Raw genomic sequence first — 5,741 nt, 5'->3', positions numbered from 1 at the left:
GAGCCGTTTTGGGACAAAAGGATTTGATCCCTTATGCCATTTATTACACAAGTAAGAATTTGACTCCTACTGAGTTAAATTATACTGTTACAGAAAAAGAGTTCTTAGCTGTGGTACATGCAATCAACAAGTTTAGACATTACATAACCGGCTATGAAACCTTTGTCCATACTGATCACTCTGCCATAAGATACTTAATGAACAAACCTGTCACTAATGGTAGAGTTACAAGATGGCTTTTACTCTTGCAAGAATTCAACATTACTGTGTTAGATAGACCTGGAAAGCAAAACACAGTAGCTGATTTCTTGTCTAGAATCCAAAACACTAATGAGGATTCTCCAGTAGAAGATAAGTTTCCAGATGAATACTTGTTTGCAGTGACTACCAAGACACCTTGGTATGCAGATATGGCTAATTATCTTGTTACAGGGAAACTTCCTCTACACTTATTTCCTAATGAGAAAAAGAAAATCATTCGGGAGAGTTCACATTATTCTTGGATTTCTAATGAATTGTTCAAAACAGGGCCAGATTGTATAATCAGAAGGTGTGTTCGGGAAGATGAAATGCCTGACATCCTTAAGGCATGTCATGATGAACCATGCGGCGGGCACTTTGCGGATAAGAGGACAGCCTATAAAATCCTTTCTCTAGGATATTATTGGCCTTCTCTCTTTAAAGATGCAAAGCAGTATGTTAAAAGGTGTGACAGCTGCCAAAGAGTTGGGAAACCAACTCCTTCAAATGAAATGCCTCTACAGCCTCAGGTATGCATCGAACCCTTTGAGAAATGGGCTCTAGATTTCGTTGGACCAATTAATCCACCATCAAAGCAAAAGAAATATATACTGGTTTGTACTGATTATGTTACTAAGTGGGTAGAAGCAAAAGCATTGCCTTCTGCCACTGAAAATTCAGTTGTTCAATTTCTTTTTGAGGATATCTTCACTCATTTTGGTGTCCCAAGGGAAATTGTGACAGATCAAGGCAGCCAGTTTACATCTAATTTGATGGAGAAGCTGATGGAGGAATATAAGATCAAGCACAGAACATCTACTCCCTACCATCCGCAATCTAATGGTCAAGTGGAATCTACCAATAAAGTTCTTGAAGGCATTATCACCAAGACTGTTCATCTTCATAGAAGAGATTGGGCGGAAAGGCTCCCTGAAGCCTTATGGGCCTATAGGACCACATGGAAGAACACAACAGGACATTCCCCCTATGAACTTGTTTATGGGAAGGAAGTCCTGCTTCCTATTGAGTTCCAAATCAAGACCTTCAAGATGGCAGTCCAATTGGGAATGAGCCTCTCAGAAGCTCAAAGACACAGAATGGACCAGCTAAATGAGCTAGATGAAATGAGACAAGATGCAATTCTAAGGACCGATCTAGTTCAGCACCAAAGATCTAAATGGCATGATCGTCATATCAAAGAAAGAAAGTTTCAGAAAGGAGATTGGGCTCTATTGTTTGATTCAAAATTCAAAGACTTCAAAGGAAAGTTTCAAACTCATTGGCTTGGGCCATATGAGATTGATGAAGTCTTTAACAATGGAGCAGTTCGAGTAAAAACTATCGATGAATTCCATACTCCTCTTATTGTGAATGGCCACCGCTTGAAAATCTACCAGAAGCCATTCTCAAAAGAAGAGTTTGTCAAATTGTTCAAAGGAGATTCTGCAATCAGGCTGGTGGAGAAGGATTCTTCTCCTCCATCAGCCTAAAGCTTTGGTTTTTGAAAAAAAAAAAAAAAAAAATGTATGAGCCTGAAAACCAATCTCTGATTGGCAGTCTCATACAGAAAACTTGAGGTGAAAATCAGGGTCACCTGACACCTCATGTTTTCTAAAGAAAAAAAAATTCTCTTTCTTCCCTTATTTCATTTCATTTCATCATCACCACCATTTCATCCATTTTCCACTCCACCTCATTTGTTTTCATTCATCCATCCACCCACTACACTCCATCTCATCAATAAAGTCATTTTTTTTTACAACTAAAGTTGCTTTTGTGCAGTTGGAGGCTACTACTGCAGATTCCACAGCCATCTGAGGATTCTGCAGCCATCTAATGATTCTGCAGCTCTCTGTACCTACACAAATAAAAAACACAGTCTGTTTGAAATTTCTCTACAGCAGTAGTCATCAATAATAAAATGGAAAATAGTCATGCAAAAATCAGTGAAGGGTTAAGTGGCAAGTTATCAAAGGCAAATCTAAGCGGGAATCTGAGGTATGTTTCAAATCCTAAGCTAACAGTTATTCCATTATGCAAAGTTCTCTAAATTATGTTTCTTGCCACTAAGTGTAATGATTACTAGCCATGAGACCATATATCCACGTATCATCCACGACTATCAGTCCTTAATTACCACGATTTTAAATCTCACTTCCGGCTGCTTCTTCCATTAAGATCTCGTACTTAGGTGACGTAACCTAATGTACTACGTCTCCACGACATTAACTCATGCAGCCAAGTGCAATTCCGAAGCCGAGATCTAAGGACATAGCCGTTGTTCATTCATTAATCCTTTTACCCCCCTACGCTCATATCATTTCACTCCCATTTCCACTCGCATGTTTTCCATCTACGCTGTGCTACCATTCACCACACTCTGTTATGCTGTGCTCACTACGCTGCCATTCACCATACTCTGTTTTTTTCTCCTCTCCGCTAATTCTAAATCACCAGTGGGGTCTGTTACGGCCGTACTCAAAGTTGAACCCATAATTCCCTGTGTTGAGGCCGTAAATTCACTGTGTAAGGCCATTTTAAAGCCAAGCTCCAAAACAGAGCCGTGAATTCACTGTGTAATACCCTTGTTGAAGCCGTGTTCCAGAACAGAGTTGTGAATTTACTGTGTAAAACCCTTGTTGAAGCCGTGTTCTGAAACCAAAGCCGTGAATTGACTGTGTGAAGCCGTTTTAAAGCCGTGTTTCAACTAGAACAGAGCTGTAAAAGCCAATGGGGAAGCTCTTGAGGACAGAACCGGAAGGTTCAAAGTTTTTGGAGGGTTATCCTCAGGTCAAGGAGGCATTACAAAAGGCAAATTGGTTACAATGTGTACAGAAGTTCAAAGGCTACCATAAGGAGGTGACAAAGGCCTTTGCAAGGTCTTTCAGAGGAAAAGATGGTCACGTGGAGATAGGAGACTTACAATTCACAGTCAATGAAAGCAGCATAGCTCAAGCTACCTCACTTCCACAGACCAGAGAAAGGTGGTTTAAGAACCGGGCAGTCCAAGATCAGCAGTGGAAACGAATTTTGAAAAACCCAGGTATGGACACAAGTATCTTTACCAAAGGGATTCCGGTTTCTTATGTTAAAGAAGAGTGGACCACTTTACTCTTGTTAGTGCAGAAATTTTTCACTTGTGAAGGAAGATTTGGGGTCTTATATGTTTATCATGCAAAGGTTATGATGCATTTTCTAGGTGATGACATTAATCTCCCTTACTTTCTATTTTCAAGTCTTAAGAAAATGTGTGCAATGGTCCAAAAGAACCCTAGAAATGTTGAAGCACATTTATGTCATCACGGTCTTGTGAAATTGCTGGTAGAGGAACAATTAAAAACAAAAAGAGACTCATGGGAGAGGTTTCTCATAAGGAACCATTTTCAAGAGTTAGGAGAAACTTCTGGAGGATCCCCTCAAGTGCCAAAAAGAAGTAGAAGAAAAAGAGGAGAGGGGGTTAACCAAGAAACCACTGCCCAAACAGAAACCACTGTTCCTGATACTACTATGCCTGAAACAACTGCCCAAGAGGAAACAGTTCAAGACCAGTTTGATGAGGAAACTGATATACAGCATTCTGAACAGGATATTGATCCTGGATTTACTGAAGATGATAACCAAGCAGCCCAAGGAATTATCTCTGAAACCCTTTCAGAACTTGCTCAAGAAATTGCTCAGAAAAGGGAAGAAGGGAAGAAGAAACGTAAGCAAGATAAAGGTAAATCTGTAGTCCAAGAAACTTCCTTCACTCCTGAGGATACTAGTGAGGAAGACACTCAACCCTTAGCTCAGAGAATGGCCAAACTTCACAAAACTGCTCTCTCCAAAAAGGAGGAAAAACAGAAGCAAAAAGTACCAAAAGAAAAACAGCAGAAAATACCAAAAGGAAAACAGAGTACTACCTCTGTAAGAAGGAGCAGCAGATTGCAAAATAGAAAAGTAGGGGCCACAAAGGGTAAACAGTCATTCTTCATTGACTTAAGTTCACCTCAAAAAGGTGCTACAAGTCCTCCACACGCTGAGCACATTGAGACTTCTCCTCCACGTGAGGAAAGTCCGTTTGAACATGAACTTGAGCATGAACATGGATCTGAATTTGATTATGAACCAAGTCCCAAAAAGTCACCTGAAGTGGACCCAGAGCAGCAAAAAGTGTATAATTATCTGGAAACATTGGAGCAAGCAGCCGCTGGCCCTAGTAATGTTCAGCCTTTAGAACAACAAGTCCACTCCTTGAAACAGGAACTTTTTGAGATTGAGGTTCTAAATCGACATATCACGCAAGAAAATGAGAAGTTGAAAGAGCAAGCCAAATTGGATAAGATGATTCATGATAACACCATGTTATATTTGGGCCTGTGGCAAAGAAATAACAAGAAGTTAAGGAAGAGATGCAAAAAGCTCAACAGAGCCTTGATCAACCTAAAGTTCAGATGCTTAGTAAAGAAGCCAAGGGTGAATGTGTCTACACAGAGAAAGAAGAGGAGATTGGATGTCTTGGCAGAGGCATCACAGCAGGTTGATTGATCAGTGTTTTTGCATGAGGACATGCAATGCCCTCGTAGTGGGGGTATGTAGAGTCCCTACTTTACACCTTATCCTCCATCATTACCTACTGTTTTCATCACTTTCCTCTCTCTTTTACCTCATTTTCCACCCAGATCATTACATTAGTTGTCATTAAACATGATCAAGTGAGCTTTGCTAATGGGTAATTGTTTTGTTTAGTTTTTGACATACTTGCAGGTATTCCGCAGCCATCTGCTGATTCCGCAGCCATCTGATGATCCCGCAGCCATTTTATTGTTCTCAAGGTTCCACGTGCTATTTTGCAGAATGAGCCACGTGGGCATGTTGGAATATACATGCTCGAGGTTCCTGTGCCATCAGTTCAGCCGGCCACGTCATTTGTACCTCCGGTCAAAGGGGGTCAAGTTTCGGTCAAATAAAGGCAGCTTAACGTGGATATGTAAGCTGTTTGATCACGTCGGTGGAAAAGGTGACCTGTCCATGTTTTGAAAGCCGTGGGGGACATGATCTAATGTTAGATTCATTGCCCATATCGACCAGGACCTCCAGCTTGACCACGAAGCCTATGACGTGTTAATTGCACCTTTAATACGCATGACAGTTAGTTCATTTTCTGTTTTTATGTTTACGTATTAGGCCATCTTACAGATGCCTATATATACTTGCGTCTGCGTATGCTGATGTTACCTTTTCAGATGCTGTAGTGTATGTATTTGTGAGAATTTTGGCACGTTTTCAAACTCTGTTTTTATAAGAGCTGTTCCAGCACTTTTGGATTATGTATCTTTGCATATAAAGTAATGGAAACGTTGTTTTGAAGTCTTAAGAGCATCTGAGTTTTATGTGGATAATATGAATGGAGGGCCCCTGTTCGTATTAGCCTTGTAAAGTATTTTCATGTTCATATTTCTGCAATTTCTTCATTTTACAAACAGAATTTCCTTTCTTGAGTTATGTACAGCTTGATTTCT

Source organism: Pinus tabuliformis, chromosome 5_1 (assembly GCF_031772625.1).
Source record: "Pinus tabuliformis cultivar Carrire ecotype Pingquan chromosome 5_1, CPIR1, whole genome shotgun sequence".
Taxonomy (NCBI): Eukaryota; Viridiplantae; Streptophyta; class Pinopsida; order Pinales; family Pinaceae; genus Pinus; species Pinus tabuliformis.
This window is presented reverse-complemented; position numbering follows the sequence as displayed.